Source organism: Pan paniscus, chromosome 6 (genome assembly GCF_029289425.2).
Source record: "Pan paniscus chromosome 6, NHGRI_mPanPan1-v2.0_pri, whole genome shotgun sequence".
NCBI lineage: Eukaryota > Metazoa > Chordata > Mammalia > Primates > Hominidae > Pan > Pan paniscus.
In genome coordinates, this window is record NC_073255.2 from 102,391,224 (window position 1) to 102,415,343 (window position 24,120).

A 24,120-nucleotide genomic window follows, 5' to 3' on the forward strand; every position below is an offset into this window, starting at 1 on the left:
TCAGCCTAATACAGGATGTATTTTCTGTTAAGTTGGAAAAATGATAACAGGCTACATGTTAAACCAAGACTCTCAGGTGATACCATATGACTAAAACATGGTAAAACACTTTCGTGTAAGAAATACACTACCATGTAAATATATAAAATATGTACTTAAAATGCTACTTCCTGACCATTATCTTATGAATATAGTTATTAAAATGGAGTTTTATTGTTTGTGTGTGTGTGTTTATACTCTACTAGGAGAGTATAAACCAGGAATATATTCTGTGGGGCATGCCTGTAATGAGAATGTTGTTTTCTGAGAATTGCCTATAGATGTGTCATAATGACAAACATGATAAATGGGAGAGAAGCAGTTGTTCCTTAGAGAGAAAGAATGAACAGATGACCAATGTGACAAGATTGTAGGTTTTACATCCACCAAGATGTATTTGGGAGTCTTTAAACCATTAAGAAAAAAAAAAAAATTAAAGTCCAATGGTGGGAGAGTCAATCCTAAAACTGATCTGCCTTTCACTCAACCCAAATAACACTTCTCAATTGTGTGTGTGTGTGTGTGTGTGTGTGTGTGTGTGTGTGTGTGTGTTGTGCTGTGCTTTGATTCAGTTTGTTTTTTACTCTAGGACTCTAACGGTTTTGACTTTCTGATTCTGGAAGATACATTATTCAAAATACATCTAAAATTTATTCAATTTACTTCATTTCTGCTACTACCACTCTGGTCTAAGCTATCACCTTTTGCCTCAATTGCTCTAATAGTCTTTTAACCTGTCTCCTTTATTCCACTCTTGCTTCTCTGCAATTCATTTCCCACACAGTGATCATTTAAACATGTAAATCAGATTATTTCAGTTTACCAATTGCAAGCCCTCTAATTTTGGGATTTAATCCAAAGTTGTACTATGATGCTGGATGATGTGCCCCCAGCTCGCCTCATCTCCTACCACTCCTTCCCCCTCTCACTAGCCACATTAGCCTTCCTTCTGTTCATCATTAACTATGCTGAGCTTATCTCCACTTCCAGAGCTTGCTGTGTCCTGGGCTGGAAGGTAATTAATTCCCCCATAAAATACACCACTGTTTGGAATCATGCAAGTCTCAGCTGATCTTGAGACAGCCCTGTCATGTCGGTCCAATCTAAAGCAGGCTCTGAACCCCAGTCACTTGTGAATGCCTTGCTCTGCTTTAATTTTTTCCAGGGAATCATCATCCTAAGAATTGATCTTATTTATTCACTTGCTTATAGTTAGTAAGCACCACAAAACAGTTACTGCTCTGTTTATAGGGATGAGAATAGTTTCACTCGCAAATTTGCTTTTAAGAAGAGAATTCTTTCTGTCTTGGTTTTAAACACTAACTCATTAGTCTGTCTATACTGCTGGGCTAAGGCATTTCTTAAGGACAAACTTAGGCACAAGGCCACACTGCAAGTATATATGTGGTTTCTTTAGAATATCAAATCCTAAGGTGTGTCAATATTGAGAGTCTGCTGAAATTGTTCAAGGGATTTAACTGGTACATCAAAAATGGGTTTTAGGATGCCCAAATATTTATCTTTTAGTTTTGGAGTCTGTTGTTTGAGATCTAGGATGTCTCAGGAGGGTGTCATGACAATCCTCTTGTGTTTACCCAAGTATGCAAGGTAAACAACAAATGAATCATTTTCTGAGTTGCCATGACATTTAAGGAATGTTGAGAAGTACTGCACAGACACAACTAAACCCTTGCTGTGCCCTTCATAAATACCTATGCCTTTCCTGGTACAGAAGACATGCTCCAGTGCTCTCCTGACCCTTGTCTCGGTCCATTCGTGTTGCTGAAACAGAATATCATGGACTAGATAGCTTATAAACAACAGAAATAGATTTCTCACTTTTCTAAATCTAAGATCAAAGAGCCAGCAGGTCTGGTGTCTGGTGAGGGTTTGTTTACTGGTTCATTGATGGTGCCTTCTTACTTAGTCCTCACATAAATTCAGCTTGCAAACAAGCTGAGGGATCTTGCCACATTTATGAGGGCTCTGTCTTCATGACCCAAATACTTCCCAAAGGCCCCACCTACCAATATCATCTCCTTAGTGGATAGGATTTTAATGTATCAATTTGGTGGCGACACACACTTTCAGACCACAGTACTCCTCAAATTCCTCAACTTTTGGTAAACCAGATGGAAGTTATCATCATATTTAACTAAAATTGCAATAATGGTACAGTGCCTGCTACAATTTATATAGTCTTTGAATATTGTTGTTGGCATTAACAGTGAATTTTTATAAATAAAAATAAATAATTTTATTGGTTTGAGGTTGATGAAACCAAACAGAAGAGTCAGTAAACCCCATTTGATAAAGGAAAACATACAGGAAATTTTAAAACAAGCAAAACAAAAATATAAGCAAAAACAAAAACAAAACACAGTTTAAAACAAGTTATAAGTGGCATTTATTTTTTCTGTATGTAATGCCAGAAACATATATATTAGTGCCACAGATTCTTTTAGGTTGCCTAGGATGTTAAAGTTACCTTGTCCTTTTTGTTCTAATTATCAATTAGGTTGAAACACCATTTCACATCCCAGCTCCCGTCAACATGCCTTGGGTCTAGTAAGGGGCTTGAACTTTTGTGCCTGATCATATGTGGTCCTTATTTATTGCTTCACAGCAAACTCTTCATCTCCCTCAAGTCTTTCTACATATGGCTATTTCTGTCTTTCCTCTCATGTCACCCAAATCAGTCCCTCTTCCACCCAGCTGTTGAGTAGGAGACTTCTACTAAAGATTGAGGAGTAACAGAAACACAGTGGGTGTACAAGAAATAGTGCTGCATCAACAAGCAGCACGTAATTTAAATTGGTACATTATACAGCCTTCTTTACCCTTAAAAATGTGAGGTCAGTTCCACAACTGAAAAAATATTATTTTCACTTCTGGGGCCATCTCTGAATTCACAATATCCCAGGCACCTGTATATTTCTTCATAGAAAATTACAAATTACACATTTCTTTACATTTCTTTATTATTATTATTATTATTATTATTATTATTCGTTCTTGTTGCCCAGGCTGGAATGCAATGGTGTGATCTGGGCTCACTGCAACCTCTGCCTCCCAGGTTCAAGCGATTCTCCTGCCTTAGCCTCTTGAGTAGCTGGGATTACAGGCATACACCATCATGCCCAGCTAATTTTGTATTTTTAGTAGAGATGGGGCTTCTCCATGTTGGTCAGACTGGTCTTGAACTCCTGACCTCAGGTGATCCGCCCGCCTCGGCCTCCCAAAATGCTGGGATTACAGGCGTGAGCCACCGTGCCAGGCCGCCTCTTTACATTTTCATTTTCAGCCAGCTTCTCTAGTCTAGGCACTTACATAAAACTGCTTTTTCACAAATTGAAGACCCATCAAGGTAATCCTCCAATCAGTTCTTAAAAATTAAACTTTTCCTGCCCTCTCTCTAAGATTCATAATTATTTAATATATTTGATAGTAGATCTTGTAAGAGCTGTAATGCTACATGAGTCTTCATAATATAAACCAAGGTGTTTTTTTTCCATTATCCTAAATTAGTAGGAAAAAGGATTAGGTCTGAATTTAGTAACCAGATCCTAGTTAACATTTAAAATCTAGAGGCCCTGTTTATACACTTTGGCAGAAAACAAGGCCAACAAACAGAGCCCGGCGTGACCGCTCTTGAATGGTTTCTTCTTTCCCATTGAGCTGAGACATAGGAAAACTCTGTAGTAACTGGAATCAAGAACCAAACTGGGCAGTGAGTAAGATAAACACACTTTGGCTCAGCAACAGTTGAATTGATAAATGTCCACTTCAAGCCAAGCTGTTTTTAAAGAGCATATATTCCTTATGAAAATATCTGGGGGGCGGGAGGCAGAGTTTGCAGTGAGCCGAGATCTTGCCACTGCACTCCAGCCTGGGTGACAGAGCCAAGCTCTGTCTCAGAAAAAAAAAAAAAAAAAGTATATATATATATATATATATATATATATATATCTGGGTGGTACAGAGAGGTGAATCTTAGCTTAAAGAGGGTTGGCCTGGAAGACCTAAGAATACAAATATCAAATAAGTAGGGCCTTTAAAAAATATGGGAATTTATAGGGTGGTTTTCCAAGTGAAGGAAACCATACCCTTAAATGCATTTCCTTTTCTGTTCTTGAGTTTCTCAGTGGTAGAGCTACTCAATCCTCCATGCCTTATATTTCACATGTTAGTCTAATAACCTCAACCGGGAATGTCAGAGAGGTTAGACACAAGTTTAACATTGGGTACAAGACTTATATATCAGTAAAAAGACCAATTCTGCGGTTCTCTGACTTTTAAATTTCACTTAGTACATTTCAAAAATAAATATTAATTCATTATAGCTACTAAGTTTTGTAATTTGGATAAGTGAAAAGTTAAAAAATAACAACAAAAGGACCTCTACATATAATCATTTCACAAAAGCAAAAGAAAGGGTATTTTAACACCAGAAAGGGTAGAAAAGCTTCTTAGACAAATAATTAAAAAGTCCTTAAATAAAATAAGTGTAGCTTTGTAAAAACTTTTAAATATTATGTTCTAGCTTTCATTTGGCCCAGACCCAAGATGAATTATTCAGACTGACTCCAAAGTGCAAGCAAGTGATTGGGAATATTGGAATAGTTATTTTATTTTATTTTATTTTATTTTATTTTATTTTATTTTATTTTTTTGTCACCACTTTTCTCACTATAATTACCTGGTAGAAACTTGCATCTTCAAGTGCACAGGTTCGCATAACTTCTCAGTCTCCTTCTGGTTTTCATTTGTTTATAACTTTAAACCACTACTGACTTTAAAGTGTTCAGCATAAAACCCAATTTGTGTTTTTATTCATTTACAACAGATGAGGTCAGAGTGAAAAGAGGGGCAGGTTATAGCTTCCCTTTTTTGTAGCCCCCTTTATTAAAATCACTTGCAGCATTTTTATAAGGTTCACACTTTTCTCTAAGATGTAATTTGTATAAACGATACTTTATTTAGAACTGTTTAGTAAGTAGTAAACCTGGGGCCTCAAAGTCTCTATAAAAAACTTATGGCCAAAATGACCTTCATCTAAATCACAATTCAGAAACCTAATAATTTTTCAAACATGCAGAAGCCTTAAGCAGAATGAAATTCCAATAACATATGCTACAACTGATGACTATGAATGCAGCCAATCCTAAAAGAACCAAGAGGTTTTGTTTACCAGGGTGAGAAACAAGATGAAAAAGACCTTACTACTCTTTTTGACTGAAAAGACATTGTCAGTCAGTCTGCCAAAGGACTGGTACTTAAAATTCATTTTAGACTTACAACTACGGGGATATTAGTAACTATTACAGATAACACACACACACACACACACACACACACACACCCCCTTTATACATTTCTAATTCCAATTTTAATTTGAAAGGGATATGCAAGAAGCAGGCCATGAAACTGAAGGGCAAGACATGATAGGCATAACACAAATTAATGAGTAATTTTAATAAAGAAAAATGTATTGAAAGAAGGAAATTGTTAGATAGGGAAGCACATCTCCATCTTCCAGAATATATCATTTTTTTCTTAGCATGTATGTCACTAGACCGTGTAAAATTCCTGTCAACTATCCTCATACTTTGCAATTTAGCTTAAAATATACAGGATATACTATGGTAATAAATTGTGTTGGTCTAATAAGGTAATGTGTGAGCTGGATCGCTGAGTATGTCTTTATAGTAACAAGTATATAAAAAGTACTTTTAAAAATCACTTAGCAATGATGAAGTTCTTTTCACCATTTACATAAAAATGCAAAATGTATTTTTTATTTTACACAGAAAAGTACAAGCAGATATAAAATTCCATGTGCATCACCAGTTATGCCCCATAGAAAATATTATTTGCATGACTAAAAGTAAGTATGGAATTAAGTGGCATTTGGTAGAAGATAAACTAACTTCAAGAAAATCACAGCCTTTCAACAAAGTAGTTTGAGAAATTTTACATATTTAAAATTATAAAATAATAAGACTTCAGTTTTGACTCAATTTGATTGATACTGTTTCTCTTAAATGTTCTTTTTGTTTAATGCAAAGAATTTATATTCTCAAATATAATGAAAGAAAATGGGTATAATTTTATGATTATAATAATGTTTTACATTTATGTAAAAGGGAAATGTCACTGACTCTAGTATAGAAAAAACTGAGAAAAACTGAATTTATGTTTTTTTAAATAAAATAAATTTCTACTATTATTGATATAATAAATATACATTGTAGAAAATAAATTCAGCAACAAAATTAATATTTTCCCAATCAAAAGCATAACTAGTATATTGAATTTCAGATCTTTTTATATATAAGTATTTATATTTTATTCTTTTTCTGATCTTATCTTACATTCTCTTGTGACCTGTTTTTTTTCCACCAGCATCTATTTTCATTTCTCTATTTCTGTAAAATTATAACTTTTTAATACATAATTTACATTTAAATTATCTTAATGGACTCTAAAATGTTCAAATCAGTGGCTAGTTCCAGACAAAATATTGTTTCTGCTTTTAATGTTTCTTAATCTTCTTTTCTCTTTATTAGACATTTCTTAAACCTCTTAATTTAGGATGTTTTTCTACTGTCTCTTCTTAGAAATGTTTTATCACTGAGAATTTGTAACATTTATAAAATAGAATAGGATGACTCCCTGTGCGCTCATCAACTAATTTCAACATATGTTAACCCAAAGACATACTTTCTGTCCCTGCATAAAACAAAACTAAATTATTTGCAGTAAATCCTAGTCTTAATATTATCGTATCATTTTCCTTTTTTTTTTTTTTTTTTTGAGATGGAGTTTTGCTCTTGTTGCCCAGGCTGGAGTGCAATGGCGCAATCTTGGCTCACCACAACCTCCACCTCCCGGGTCCAAGCAATTCTCCTGCCTCAGCCTCCTGAGTAGGTGGGATTACAGGCATGCGCTGCCACGCCCAGCTAATTTTGTATTTTTAGTAGAGACAAGATTTCTCCATGTAGGTCAGGCTGGTCTCAACTCCTGACCTCAGGTGATCCGCCCGCCTTGGCCTCCCAAAGTTCAGGGATTACAGGTGTGAGCCTCCGCACCTGGCCTCCTATCACTTTATCTGTAAAACTCCAGTTATATCTCTGTAAGACAGGTGCTCTTTTAGGGAATAGAATGATGGTCACCAGAGGCTGGGACAGGTAGTGCAGGGGGTTGAGGGATGAAGGCATATGGTTAGTGGAAACAAAATGTACTTAGATAGAAGGAATAAGAAATAGTGTTTGGTATCACAGTAGGATGACTATAGTTAGAAATAATGTATGTATATTTCAAAATAACTAAAACAGTGGAATTAAAATGTTCCTAACACAAAGAAACGGCAAATGCTTGAGGAGATCAATACTCCAGTTACCTTGATTTGATCTACACCTTGTATCCTAATATCAAATTATCACATGTATGCCATAAATATGTACAATTATTTATTCATGAAAATGAAAATTAAAAAATTTATAAACAACAATAAAGCAAAAAGGTGCTCTTTTAAAAATATAACATAATAACATCAATATACATACTATGTATATGTAAACATGTGGATATGGGTTTTTTAAGTATCTAAAAAGACATGTACATGTACACACACATTTCCTGTACATGTGTTTGTATGTGTAATTACATGTCAGAATAAAAGTATTAATATAATGAATAACATATAGTAGACTAAAAATATCTATTGAATACAGTATATTGATATTTTTAAAATTGTTTTTGTACTTGTGCTGTATGTATAGGGGTGTACAGTCAAATTATCATGTTTTAAAGGCATTTGGAATAATTTCACTATGTGTGGTTTTATCATCAATTCAATACATAGTTTAATTTGCTTCACTTTGTTTCAGGTTTTAAGAATTGCTATTTTTTCCCCACTGAAAATATTTTTTAGAATTATGCAAAACATTTACATGGATATAGAATAAAAATCTACAAAACAAAGTACAGTCGGAGAAGTCCAACTCTTATTTCTTTCCCTCTAATCTTTGTCTCTCCTTGTGCCATAGGTATCTGTGTGTGTGTGTGTGTGTATATATATTTGTATATATATGCGTGTGTATATATATATTTATATACGTGTGTGTATGTGTATATATATATATATACATATATATATATATATACATATATATATATATATATATATTTTTTTTTAATGGAGTCTCACTCTGTCACCCAGGCTGGTATGCAGCAGCGCGATCTGGCCTCACTGCAACCTCTGCCTCCCAGGCTCAAGCGATTCTCCTGCCTCAGCCTCCCGATTAGCTGGGATTATAGGCACACGCCAACACACCCAGCTAATTTTTGCATTTTTAATAGAGACGGGGTTTCACCACATTGGCCAGGCTTGTTTCGAACTCCTGACCTCAGGTGATCCACCTGTCTCGGCCTCCCAAAGTGCTGTGATTACAGGTGTGAGCCACCATGCCCGGTCGTTATCTGTACATTTTCTAAATTTAAAATTATTTTCCAGCTTTTAACATACCTCTATACATATGCATATATTAACGTAGTCAATACATGTTGCCTATATCCTAACATTTTGCTATTTACATAAAATATCCTGCATATGTTGTCTCTTTCTTAAACAATCACATATTATACCCATTTTTCTTGAACTTGCTTTCTATATCTAACAATATATATTGGAGAAAACTTCTTAGTAGTTTATTGAGGTATTCCTTTTGTCATTTTAGTATTATCTAGATTTCTATTGTGTTACTATACTGTGTTTATTCAAGCAACTCCCGTATCATAGTAATGTGCATTTGTTTTTTCCCAGTTTTTACAATTCAGATATTGCAGCATAAGTGGCATTGTACATATTGTTCTCTTTTTCATATTTTTGTCAGTATATCTTTGGGACATGTTCTTCAAAGTGGGATTGCTGGGTCACAAGACAAAGGCATAAATGTTGCTAGACTTTATTAAATTTCCCTTCAAAGTGGTTTTGAACATTTTGCATTTTCATCATCAGTGTATGAGACTGTTTTATTCATCCTTACCCACAGAGGACATTGTCAAACTTCTGGATTATAGCCAATTCAATATGTAAGAAATTGGATCACAGAGTATTTTAATTTGCAATTTTCTTATTATGAACAAAGCAGAACATTTGTTCATATCTTTAAAGGCATTTATATTCTCATTCTTTTTTACCTATCTGTATATTTTGCCTATTTTCTATAGTGTTAAGGCTTTTTTTATTTTTAGAAGATATTAATATGTTTCATATACTACCTTTTTTTGTTGTGTGCATTACATATTTCCAATTTCTCATTTGCCTTTTACACTTTGTTTTTTTTGCATTTACAAATTGTATATGAACAAATTTATCAATATTGTCTACTGTTTTGTCTATAAATTGTCATAGTTTGAATAATTTTCTCCATTCTAGATGTACAGTGAAATTAACCTATGTTTTTACCTAGCACTGGTATATAGCTTTTTAATTTTAGATTTTAATCCATTTAAAATTTATTCTGGCATAATAGGTAAGAACTGGAACAAAATTCATTTATTTTTCTTACATGGCTATTTCATCACAAGATCTTAATTATTCAAAACTAGTATACTTTACTCACTGACTTGAAGTCTCATCTTTGTCTTACACCAAATTTATATTTACAATTTGGGCTATTTCTGGAATATCTATTATAGGGTACCAGTTTTAATCATATGAACTTGCTGAAGTTAACGAAGCAGCTGTCCAGAAGAATGTCCTGCATCTTGGGTTTGTCTGCTTGCTTCCTTTTGAGATATTTTACTTTATTTCTCATTTTGCTAGAAGTTAAATATAAAAAGCTTTATAAAATCAAATGAAGCATTTTTGACTAGAATAAAAACTGATAAAATTATATCCGTCACAGTACATCATAGCAGAATTTATGTAATATCAGTTTGACCCACCATTAATGGTACTATAATTTGTCACTAAACAAGTTAACACAGATCATCTCTCTGTCATATATTTTTCCTTGAAATTTGTAGAAATAAAATTTATAATACATCCAAATTTAGTTAATTTTAATTAATTAAACTTTATTTATAATTTAAAAGTAAAATTTATCAATGAATTATTTAATATAGATTGACATATTTTATAAAAATAATACTCAAACTATAAGATAAAAAATTGAAAATACGTTACGGCAACTAGAATTATAGTTGCCTAATTTAAAAAAAATTATCTGTAGCTTTCTGTTTTCATCTACTTTTATTTTTAAAATTCTGTTAATACTTACATTGTTATTAAGGTAAGGATCTAAACTTGCCTTAATAATGATACAAGTATTAATACTTATATCAAATCATATCAAATCATTGTATAATCAGTAGACATTTTAATGACAAATGAATGATTTAAATAATTTTTCTTTTTACTTGTTCCCTTATTCTAGGCAGACAAAGCAAATTGCAAAAAAAAAAGATCACATTCAACAAAAATATGTGAACAATTTTTTAAATTGATAATTTTAAACTATGAGTTTCAAAAATATTTTTGTATTCAGTTTTACTAGAATAATTGAGTATATATTGTACATATTTTTATAAATAATTTTTAACAATTTTTTTCACCTTTTAATGAGAGCATGGATATTTCCCCTCTAATTATTTTATGCATGCATGGGTTAATATGACTTGTTTCTAAAATCATGCAAGATGCAGCCTTAATTGTTTTCCCTTTTTTATTTTCAGAAATGTAAGCAGTTACTAACATTTTTCATATTTCAAATAAATAAATAGATGGGAATTCAAGGAGTTCTACCATAGATGTATCACTTAATTATCTAAATCCCTTCTGTATTGTATGCAAAAACTGTATTGTGATCATTTACCAAACATTGCTTTTAATGATTTATTAACTGACAACCTTATCTGACCATCTTTCAATTTTGTTGAAAGCAAATATTGGAAAGCACTTGAATTGTAAAAGCATTTGTTACCCAATCAGTAAAGTCATGCACAATCTCAATTTTGGGGAAGTCTAAAAATTGACATGACCAAGATCTGTCCAATGTCTTAGTTTTCATACACGTGTTAGAAGTTAAAGGATGCTTCTTATGCAACAGTGAATTTCATTGTTTTTTTGTTTAGTAGTACAAAGTAAGTGAGAATGAATGATGGCTGGGAGTTGGTCAGAAAGTGTGGGAACTGACAGAACAGCTTTACAGCAAGTGTCTTCTCAGGCAAATAGATTTTGCAAATAGTATCTATGAAAGTGAGAATATGAGCTGGAAAGTGACTGCCTAAAAATTGTCCATATCAGCTCCACCCTTGGTAAGTATGTATTCCAGGGCACACATGTCTCTCAGTTTGAAGAACACTGTCCATAGGTTCCCACAAAGTAACGTGTGGTGCCTTTCAAAAGAAAAGAAATGTTGATAGAGGAGATGCTGATAAGTTTCAATAAACTAATTCAGGAGCCAGCACTTCAAATTTGTTTAGATCATCGTGGGTTTAAATATATATATATATTCTGGAAACCTGTGTTGTCTCTTTCCTTAGAAGACTCTAAAAATGGTCAACTGGAATCTGTTTCTCCTTTGCATTAATCAGCTTGTGTTAATCAGCTCGGTTAGAACCTCTGCCTATTCGCAAAGACAGAGGGCTTTCTGTATCCTGGGTTCTTGCCTTAGTGTACTGGAAAAATCGGATCACACAGGAGCTTGGAGAATGAGGGCAAAGTTCTGTTGACTGGAAGTAGCTCTCAGTAGCTCTCATTGAGTTGAATGGGGAGGACAGCAGGGGATGGAGTGGGAAGTTGGAATTGAGCCGCCCAGCGGCCAGACTGTCCTTTTGCAGAATTCCCCTCGGCGTCCGCGTCGTTCCGCTGTGGATGGCCTTCCAGGATCTGACGATGTGTTCTGCCAGTGTGTTCCTCTCGACATGTAGCTGCTCGTGTCTGTGCCCACTAGGATCCTGGGGTTTTTATAGGCACAGGATGGGGGAGTGGCAGGCCAGGGTGGTCTTGGAAAATGCAACATTTGGGCATGAAAATAGGAGTGCCTGTCCTCACCTAGGTCCATGGGCACAGACTCGAGGGTGGAGCTCTAGCCAGGGACCCACCCTTCTCTACCCAGCACTTCCCTGCCCACCTGCAGTATCATGTGATATATACTTATACACAGTTACACATTATATTTATTATACTATTTAACATTTTATACATTAGTGCCTAAGGAAAGTACATAAAAAATTCCACCTAATATTTGGTATGGTTTTTGGTAAGAGGAATTGTAGCCTTCTCTGTGAACAATTACTATTATTACCAACTTAGATTACTTAAAAGGTAATCAGGAAAGCATTGGTAGTAAAATGACATACACATGTTCAAGTACTTAAAATCTTGCATAGGATGAGATATGGTAAATTGGACAGAGATGACAAAATGAATGGAAAATGGCATGGAAGCTAAGCATGATAATAATGTGTCTTATTCAATTCTACGATTTAATGATATTTTGATTTAAGGTTAGATACAATCCAAATCTCTGAAATTTTAGATTATTAGCAAATGTAAATTATTTTTTAGTTTTCCCCAAAAAACTGAATTAAGTTACTTATAGTGTATTAAATGGGGCCATTTGTATATTCAATAGCTCTATTTAATCAGAAACACTCAAACTGTTTCCTTGAAAATATATACAGGTGTAAATAATAGTGGAAAATGCGCTTGGCAAGGTATCTTTGGAGCTTGCCAAACCCCAGACATCTTAGAAATGCTTGAAGATGTTATAATGAACAAAACATACTACCAGTCCACTGAACCTTGGCGATATGTGTCAGGAAAGCAGACAAAATACCAAATATGTTATCATGCTTTCACTTAACCAAAGCCATCCTTTTGCATTTGAATTTTACTAAAGACTTATCCAATTTTTAGTTCAGCTCTGAGATGAATTAGTGTGTTAATTAAACCAATGGCAGATTCCAATAAAACTTTTCATCAGTGGCTTATAATAATCTCTGAAATGGAATTGGGCATATATGCTTTGAAGACTTTCACAAAAGGACACAACAGCATTTAATGAGTTGTCTAAACATTATATTGGGGAATGAATTTCCTACCAGTGGTACATGGAAGTTTTTGCATTAGAAAAATGTTAGCAAAAACACACACCATATGCTCCTGTTGCAGGAACTTTGAGAGCCTTATTATGTCTCATAATAGACACAGAGCAGTACAAATTCTTATTTTTACCTTGTACGCTGTCTATTCTTCATGTCAAATGTGTACAAAATGAGTTCCTCTTCTACTGATCCAAGACTATTTTCTTCTTCCTTTTATTACCTGAAGTCTACTTCTATGTTATCATTCTTTTATATGAATTGAAATTGAACACATATTTTATGCAGTACATCAAGTCCAGCATAGCTTATTTATATGTGAATTATTTTGCTTCTAATAAGAGAACAATCCACAATCCATCCTACATTATATATTATATGAAGTAGGTTAACAAAGAGGGGATTCTAGAATATATGAAAACTACTGGGTGAATGTTCTGTTTTTAGTTTGCTGCTTCCATTTGGATTCCTCTAAACTGAGCTAAGAGGAACTTTCTTTGATTTTATTATGAAGAATTGCTAAAAGATTTCTGACATTCAGGTGAGAGGGCAGAAGGAACCAAGAGGCATGTAAAGCTAGCAGCATGCAGCTCATTCTCATTTAGAAATATCCAAAAGGCTCAGCCACAAGTGGAAAAACCACTGGAATGCCAAGAGTGCAAATGTTTTAAGAAGACAAGAATTCTAATTAGTCTGGATGGGAAACTCAGCATGACGTTCGATAGCTGGTTTGATGTTTAGAGTCATTACACTGAACCGTGTTGGTAGGATTATACAATACTATTGTGATAATACAAATGTTAAATAAACCACCTACCTCAGAAATTTCTAAACAGAACTTTACAGTTTTTGGAGCAAATAAAAAAAATCTTAGTATTTTTCTTTGTTAGATTTCCTAATGAATTTAGCAGTCTTTAAACTTAGCAGGAAATCTGGACTGATCATTTGAGGCCTGTTTTCTTTATACATTTTGGAGTATGGGTTTGCTTTTGGACACCTAATAAATCATGATCTAACATCTAAGAGAGACTTATTGCTATATTGTGAAATCAAGGGAAGAAAAAAAAAACAGTGTAAATACTTGGACTATCTTGTTATGTTCTTTGACATATAGGACAGTAATGAACCAAAAAGCAAAATTCTCTAGCAATGATATGTTAGTGCCCCAGTTTTATTATGTTGAGTTAGTAATGGTTTTGTGTTTGAAAATGTTAAGCCTTACCTTGTTTGTAGTTCACCAAGGAATACGACCATATGTGATGCTTTTTCTGTTTCAGGCAATGCCCCCACGGCTGGATAGATTGCTGTTGACAGCTTTTGACCAGAGGGAGCCATTAGATTTTGCTGGCTAGCAAACAATTACAGCTTTGATATGAGCTACAAGGTAAAGATTAAAAAGAATACCAATGTCTAAAAATATGCTAGGCCTGTGTGGTCTCTAGTCCCTTCTTGTGCAAATGAAAAATTGTTTAGATGTAAAAACTAACAAAAGACAAAACCAAAAAAAGCCAAACTTTTTAGGATTTGAACAAAGGTCATCTGAAAGCTGAAAGATCCCTTTAAGAATAGTAGAGACTTCATACCATTATAAAGAACTCAAAAGTTTCATTTAAAAATAACAAATACCTTTCAAATGATGCTATTAGTAAGGTAGGTTTAAAAATAATTTTTGTATTTGGAAATGTGCTGCTTTTATTTCTAGCAGTGTAGTCTTAGGGGAACAGTTATATCTTACATATTATGATGCAATAGTGCATTTAAAATGACTAGGCATATGGGTCAATGAATGCTGTCAAACAATAAGATAAAATGCTTGTTCATACTATTTGGACATTGCTGAGCATAAGCTAAATCCATAGTTTGTTAGTTTGAAAACATTGCTTGGAATAGCAAAAGGGACAGGAACTATGGCAAATTTAGTACCTCATAGATCCTGATATTATAAGAAAAATCAACTTAAACATTTTTATAGGTAAAGCCTATCTTCCTTTGGCAGAAAAGAACCTTACTTAGATTCTGAAGGGGATCATACAGAGAAAAGATAAAAATATTAACTTTTTTTGCGTGTGTGGAGTGTTCTGTGCTCTGAGATTTTCAAAAATTGGAAGTAAATAGTAACCTATGAGTTCAATTTTAAAAAAGTAAAAGCTTTTGATGTCCTAAGACAAATGCAAACTTACAATCTTTTACTGTGGTAAAGTGAGATACATTACTCCTTATAAAAAGTCTATAGATTTGATAATTTGTCAAAGTACTATTATATCACTTAATTTTTGTTTTGTTTTTAACTGCATGAATATTAGAATCATTTTTCCTCTGGTTATTTTCATGATTATCTATAAGTATAAAGTAGAAACTGATGTATTAAACATAACATATTTAGGTTGACTAAAGTATGAAAACTGATATGGTTTGGATGTTTGTACCCTCAAAATGTCATGTTGAAATGTGACCTCCAATGTTGGAGGTAGACTTGGTAGGATGTGTTTGGATCATGAAAGTGGATTTCTCATAAATGACTTGGTGCCATACTTGTGGTAACAAGTGAGTTCTCACTCTTATTAGTTCATGCAAGAGCTAGTTGTTTAAAAGAGTCTGGCACCTCTTTCCCTGTTCTCTTGCTCTCTCTCTCACCATGTGGCAGGTCTGCTCCCCCTTCACCTTCTACCATGAGGAAAAGTTTCCTGAGGGCTCACCAGAAGCTGAGCAAATGCTGGTGTCATGTTAGTACAGCCTGTAGAATCATGAGCCATATCTCTTACACTTATAAATTACCCAGGCTCAGGTATTCATTATAACAATGCAAAACATATTAGCACAATAGTTAAAAATGCATAGTTTTATCATTTTATGTTGTTTTCAAATATAGGCATCTTGGGTAAATACAAACCTGCCTTACTTTTGAACAAATCCATATACTAAGTATTTTCCCTCGCATTGCCTCTTATAAGATTTCTGAAACAACTTTAGTCTGTTTTAACGTGTTTGCTACCCTCTTCAGTTAAGATCAATAATCTGGCTTTTGGAAATGAAAATATGATTATCATACAATTGCCATAATGACACCAAAAAAATATAGTCTTTATTCGATTCCCTGGATCCAAAATTACTATTAAATAACCTGCGTAGGTGAGAGAGATGACTTTCTTTACAATAATATGGAGCCAAATAAGAATCACTTCCTACTCCATGTCTGAAAGGTTGGCTTAGTGGACAGTCTTCCTCCAAATTTTGGGTTTATGAAAGGTCTGGCTGTCTGGCATGTAGAACTACAAGTAGACAATTGCATTCTCATTTGGCTTATTTTCCAAAGTACGCCATTTTTTTTCCACTTTGTTTGTATTTCTTTATCTGTTAATGGAGGATAACAATACTTAGCACGAGTTGTTATGAGGCTCCTAAATTGCTTTGCGCACTGTCTGACATATGGTAAGTGCTCAAAAACTTACCTAATTTTATAATTGTAATTGTTTTTACCTACTTTTAGAGCACAGAGTCTTTGTCATATCGTTAAAAGAGCAAATGATTGATTTAAAAATCAATGAATCTTCTGTGGACAGGTTATGAAAAATATGTTGATTTAAAAAGTCTTGAATGATATTTATCTTCTTGGATATCACCTAATTGCAAGTCTTTCTCTTTTCTCAATTAAAAAAAAAACATAACATAAAAATTTCAAATCTCAGCCAGGCGTGGTGGCTCACTCCTGTAATCCCAGCACTTTGGGAGGCTGAGGTGGGTGGATCACCTGAGGTCAGGAGTTCGAGACCATCTTTGCCAACATGGTGAAACCCCATCTCTACTAAAAACACAAAAATTAGCCAGGTGTGGTGGTGTGTGCCTGTAGTCTCAGCTACTCAGGAGGCTGAGGCAGGAGAATTGCTTGACTCCAGGAGGCAGAGGTTGCAGTGAGCTGAGATCAAGCCCCTGCATACTGCATCCTGGGCAACAAAGCAAGACTCTGTCTCAAAAAAAAAAAAAAAAAAATTCAAATCTCTACCATGTAGATGTAGATATTGCAAGTAAAATATCATTAATATTCTTCAAAAGAATCAATAGATGCTTACAGTAGCTAATAGCCTATCCAATCTCTAATATAATATGCACATTTTAAAAATTCTGATAAATGAATTAATATATATTTGAAAGAATCAAAATTAATTGAAACAACACAAAGAAAGCACTCAAATTTTATAAATGAATGAACAAGTAAACATTTTTATGTTAAAGAATACTGAAAGAGGAAGTAAGCTATACATTACATTGTACTGCTAGATATAATTTGATCATTTCTTGGTTTTGTATCTGTTTCGGGTGTTTACACATATCTCTCTCTATGTAAGTGACTTGACTTTCTTCATTTTTCTACCCCTTACTTGAACCTTTTCCTTTTCAGTTTTCTTTGTCTCTCTACATTTGCCTAAGTGAGAAGGCTTAGTGTCACCCTTCAAAAGCCTCCTCTTCGCTTTCTGTATGCAGTCTGTCACAAAGATATGGGAGTGCTGGGAAGGAAAGAGCATAGTTCCTTTAAATGATACGGAAGGTGGGAAGAGAAGTGCTGGATAGAGAAAGGTGGGTCCTTGGCTAGGGTTCCACCCCCACGGACTTGGGTGAGGACAGGTATTTCCTGCTCAAATGTTGCATTTCTCAAGACCCTGCCATGCCCCCATCCTGGGCCTATAAAAATCCGAGACCCTAGCATGCACAGAGGTGGCAAGATGTCGAGAGAAGCACATCAGCTGAAGAAGACGCAAGCGGCTGGTTGTGGAGAGGAGCACACCAGGGGAGGAGCATGCCAAGGGAGGAGCACACCAATAGATGCCAGAACTCAGGCAGGCCATTCACCAGTGGAACGACACAGAGTTCGGCTAGAGTGGTTGGAGAAGAGTCAGGTTTGACTTCAGGGGAAAACCATCCCCCTTCTGGCTCCCGGATCTGCTGAGAGCTACTTCTACTCAATAAAACGTTACACTCATTCTCTAAGCCAACATGTGATCCGATTCTGCCAGTACACTAAGGCAAGAAACCCCTGTATACAGGAATCCCTCTGTCCTTGTGATAAGGAAGGGAGTCTAATTGAGCTGGTTAACACGAGCTGCCTATAGATGGCAACTAAGAGAGCACCCTGTTACACACACCCACTGGGGCTTCAGGAGATGTAAACATTCACCTCTAGACACTGCTGTGACTTCCGATCCCCACAGTTTGCCGTCTGTATGCTCCCCTAAAGGTTTCAGCAGCAGGGCACTGAAGAAGCAAGCCACACATCCCCATCACATGCCCTGCGAGGGGGATAAGGGAACCTTTCCCATTTCAATGATTCCATTTCAAACTATATCTTAGATTGGTCCACATTCTTCTGCCTACACTACCATCGTTTCTTTCCTGAAGAACAACAACCACCTTCAACTTAGTGTCTCCTAGACTCTTTTTACTTCCTTTAATCTAGTCCTCCCATAATCTAATGCAATCTTAAAATATAAACTTGTTTTCTGCATTTCCCTTCTTAAAATCATTTGATTGGTTTCTTATTGTGTGTGAATAAATTGAATATTCCTTGCTATGGTGACCTTCTCTCAGGCCCATATCATCTTTCACTGTACTCAAACCAAAGTGGCTTTCTTCCTATTTCTAGAAATACTCAAACTCTTTTTGTTATCAGAGCTTTAATATCTGCCCTTTCTTTGCCTCAAATGCTATTTTCCCAACTGTGCCTCAGGAAATATCTGTCTAAATAAAAAGTCCGAGTTTTAAAAGTTAAAGTGTTTGAGAGAACTGTCCTAATCGAACAATGTAAGTTATATTATTTCTGTTACTCTGCTTTACAGACTCACTGTTATTTTGCCTGGTAGATGCAATGTATTTATTTTTTCTTAGGACCTATTTACTATTTTTTCTATTTGTTTTCCTATGAAATTGATCAAACAGAAAAGTACAGGCCATTAAGAATACACAATAATGTTCCTGCCACTGAGATTTAATCTTATATATACACTGCCCAATTTTCTTAAATACATTGCAATAAAAAGTTACCAACATCAGCATTTCTAGAGGGCATGTTTGTTTTCACCCTTTCTGGCAATGTATGGAGCTGTTATACTGTCCTAATCCTTGTTAACACTAGCAACTCTCATGAGAAGTAAATGAAGTCTCCTAGTTTTAAATTGTTTACTGATTGCTATTTTCTTAGGGAACTTTCCCCCTGTTTACTGCTTTAATATCCTTATTCTTCTTTTGTGACTTGCCTTCATAATATTTGTCTATTTTCTTCTTGAGTTGTACCACCCTCTCACACCACCATTATCAGGTTCTGGGAGATTTTTATATGTTCAGCATCTTATCATTTGTTTATAATATATGTTGCAAATATTTGCTCCTAGTGTATGTGTATTTAATTCGATTTGCTTTTTTGTTTTACTGCGTCTTTAGTTACACAGAGATAGTTCATTGTAGTGTAATAAAATTATCATTTTTTAATTATGGAATTTAAACATTACAAAGAAGGATTGGGTCACACTTAGGGGTAGAAAGGAATGAAAAATTGCCATTAGGACTTCTAAATCTGAAATTCAAATATGAAGATGCGGCACTGTGGGGAACGTGAGGCTGCAACACAGGAAGGACCCATGGGACTGAGAGGAAGGAGAAGCTCAAAGAGGAAGAAAAGAGGCACAACCTGAGAGAATGTAGCAACCTGTGGAGTTCTAAGGCTGCAACTTTATTAGCATTGCAGTAGTTTAGGGAAGGAGTATGAAAAGAGTATAGGGTGGGTATTGAGATCTAAGAGATAGTGCTAGAAGGATTAAGTGATGATTTTTCAGGGCTAACCCAAAGCTAAGAACTGGAGACAGGTTTGAGAAAAATGTTTTTAATATGAGCTCAAGGCCCCCAAATGAGTGAAGAGAAAAAGGAAAATGGGCAGAGAAAAGTGTGTATGCAATATGAATCCTAATAGATCATTCTGTGCTTGCTGTTTTCTCAAGACTGGATGATCAATGTCGTGCATCCATTCAATGTCTGGTGAGTATGACCTAGATATGAATGAAGTCCCTGTCATGCCTCAGTTATTTTGCACACCATAGATCATACATGCTTTCACTATAATTCCCCACTCATGGCACAGTTCCACTCAATTGTGAGAAAACCCCTCAGTTCCCAGCTTCTCCCTAGGGAGGAAGCTGGACTGTGAATTAAACATTCCACCTTTTTCAGCTATTTGTTTAGGAACTGGCTTTTTTGTATCACCTGTCTAGGAGCACTGACAGAATCCAGCATACACCAAACATCTATGGGCTACTGTGAACAAAGGCAGTGGTTTGACCTAGTATGTGGACATTCACCACAAATAATTTCAGTAACTCTGCATATAGTAAGTGGTTAAAGAAGAGCCTCAGCTCATAGCTTTTCACTGGAAAGAAAATAGTTGAACCACAAATCCAAGGTTCCAAATTTTTCAGGAGCTGCTCAAGAGTCTGGCTTCTGTCTTGCTTTTCTTTTCTTTCCTTTTTTTTCTTTTTTATTATTATTATACTTTAAGTTTTAGGGTACATGTGCACAATGTGCAGGTTAGTTACATATGTATACATGTGCCATGCTGGTGCTTTTCTCGGAGTGCTGACAGAACTGATCACAGTCTAGAAGCCTGATGGTCACTGAAAATAAATATTATTTTTTTAAATTTCATTTTTCTTTCATTTGAATATTTTATTGTTAAAAATTCCATTTATATTGAAATAGAGATAAAAATCAATGTATAAAGTTACAAAATACAGACAGAAAATTTCCCTTCCAACCATCTCCAGCCTCTTACTCGTGGGTTCTATTTCTTAATAGCAACTACTTTTTACTGTTTTGTTTTTAGTTCTTCTGACTGTTTCTTTCATGAATTTAAATTATATGTTCATCCCTGTATTTTTGAATAATCTATGCTAAATAATGTCTATGCATTTTTATTAAAAAATTAAAAATTATTTTACTTTTAACATTATGTCACCTCTGAAATCTCTCTTCATTGTTGGAAATATTTTTATTTTTACCTTTTTATAGATTATGTTTACTTTTTAATTGACACATAATTGTACCTATTTATGGAGTTTAAACAAGCACAAAAGCAACCTCCATCAACCCCCTCCCCTGCCTAGGGAAGAGTGAATGAGTGAAAAAACTTTATATTCTATCTTCTCCCTGGGGAGGTAAAGAGTTGGACAATGAACCCAATGATCTAACTCTCTGGGTTCTATATGAGAGAATGGCTTCTATCTCTGCTATCTTGGAGCAATGGCAGGAACTGTTGTACTCTAGACACCTGAGGGTGGCTGGGAACTACGATAGCAGTATGGTCTACCACAAAGATTTGGGAGATCAACAGATAATCTGGCCAAACTGATTTAAGAAGGTCTTTTTCTGCACAAAGCAAATATGTGGAGACTGAGTGAAGTGGTTTTTTTTTTCCCAATGTGTAGATCATACCAATGTACAAAGTAAAGGAAATGAAGAAACAAGAAAACACAATCCAATAAAGCAACAAGATGAAACTTCAGAAACCAACCCTAATAAAACAGATAAATATAAATTAACTGACAGAAAACGTGCAATCACCATTATAAAATGTTTAATGAGTTCAGGTAAACAATACAAGAACAATAGAAGAAGTTAAACAAGCAGATAGAAAATTTTTAGAAGAACAAAACTGAAACCTTGAAGCTGAAGAATATAATAACTGAAATAAAAATGTAATAGAAAAGTTTCAGCAGCAGACTAGAGCAATCAGAAGAAATAATCAACAAACTCAAATACAGGTCATTTGAAATTATAGACAGAGTTGCAAAAAGAAAAAGAAATGAAAAATAGTGAAAAAAAGCTTAAGGGGCTTATGGGAAAACATTAAGCAGATCAATATATGCATTATGGAAATTTCAAAAGACAAGAGAGAGAGAAAGAACCATAAAGTTTACTCAAAGAAATAATGGCTGAAAACTTCCAAAATCTGTGGAAGAAACTGGAAATCCAAATGCAGAAAGCTCAAAGGATTCTAAATAAGATGCACCAAAAAAGAAAAAGAAAGAAAAACACGCCAAGACACATTAAAATCAAATTGTCAAATTCAAAGAAAATCCCAAAATCAGAAAGAGAAAGGAAACTTTCACATACAAAGAATCTCTGTAAGACTAACAGCAGATTTTTACCTTTCAGGCCAGTAGTTAGAAGGATGATATATTCAAAGTGCTGAAAGAAACGAAAAAACTGACAACCAAGAATATTATACTCACTAAAACTATCTTTCAAAATTGAAAGAAACAAAGATTTTCCCAGGCAAACAAAATCTGAATAATTTTATTACCACTATATCTGCCTTAGAAGAAGTACTAAAGGGATTTTTTTTCAAGTTGAAATGATGCTAAACCATAACATAACAGTATATGAAAGTATAAAACTAATTGGTAAAGGTAAATATATAGACATATATAAAATGCTGTAATAGCAGTGGATAAATAACTTTTTATTTTAGTATAAAAGCTAAAAGCAAAAAGTGTTAAAAATGACTGTAAGTAAAAATATGTTAATAGATACACAATATAAATAGCTTGAAATTGTGACAAAAATAACATAAAGTGTGGGAAAGGGAGAAATAAATATGTAGAGTTTTTGTATGCAATTGAAGTTAAGCTGTTATCAGCTTAAAATGACTCATATAACTATAAGAAATTTTATTTAAATCTCATTGTAACCACAAAGAAAAAAATATATATAAATTACACAACACAAAAGAGAAAGTAAACAAATCATATCAATAAAAAAACTACTAAAGACAAAGGAACACCACATAAGTGGAAGAGTGACAGAACAAAAAACAAAACCTCATAGAAAGAAATTAACAAGATGGCCAGAGCAAATTATTTTCTAATAAATAATTACTTTAAATGTAAATGGATTAAAGTACTCAAGCAAGAAGCATTGAGGGGTTGAATTAATCAGAAATAAATATGATCAATCCATATACTATCTACAAGAAATTCACTTTATGTTTAATGATCCTGAAGTGAAGAAATGGAAAAGATACTCCATGCAAATGGTTGCCAAAAGATAGCAGAAGTGGCTAGACTTAGATCAGGCAAAATACACTTTAAGTAGAAGACCTTCACAAGAGATAAAGAAGCACATTACATAAGGATACAAGAGTAAAATTGTCTGAAAGACATTTTATATATATATATATAATTATGATGTTGCATATGTGTGTGTGTGTGTACTCAACATCAGAACATATAAATATATAAAGCAATCATTGACAGACCTGAAGGAAGAAATTGACTGCAATATAATAATAGGAGACCAGAAACAGCAAACATGAACAAAAGTATGAATCGATAGATCTACCAAACATGTAGACAGCACTCCACCCAACAGTAGCATATATATTGAGTAGAGTATACATTCTTCTCAAGTGTACATAAAACATTTCTCAGGGCAGATCACATTTTACATCACAAAAGAATCTTAACAAACAGAAGAAGACTGAAATCCTACCAATTATGTTTTCCAGTTAGAATGGAAGAAAACTAGAAATCTACAGCAGTAGGACAAATGGAAAATACACAAACGTGGAAACTAAATAACACAATTTAAACAACCAATGAGTCAAAGAAGTAATCAAAATGGAAAATAGAAAATATCTTGAGACAAATGAAAATAAAAACACAACATAGAAAACTTATGGGATGCAGCAAAGGCTGTGTGTACTAAGGAAAGTTTATAGTGATAAAACACTAACATTAAAAAAGAAGAACACAAGTGAACAAATTAACTTTTAACCTCAAGGAACTGGAAAAAAAACAGCCGAAGCCCAAATTTAGCATAAAAAGGAAATAATAAAGATTAGAGCAAAATATATAAAGAATAGAAAAACGATAGGAAAAAATAAACAAAACTGAGAGTTTTTTAAATGAAGTAGTTATCTTTTCAAAG

At 34.2% G+C, this 24,120-nt stretch overlaps 1 long non-coding RNA gene across 1 annotated transcript in view; it reads left to right on the plus strand.

The window, feature by feature from the left end:
- The window catches only part of LOC130541711 (uncharacterized), a 51,902-nt gene that overhangs the window by 2,233 nt on the left and 25,549 nt on the right, over positions 1–24,120 (plus strand). Inside the window, exon 2 of the long non-coding RNA XR_008955808.1 lies at positions 14,433–14,539. This is a non-coding gene — a long non-coding RNA (uncharacterized LOC130541711). The remainder of the gene's footprint in view (positions 1–14,432; positions 14,540–24,120) is intronic.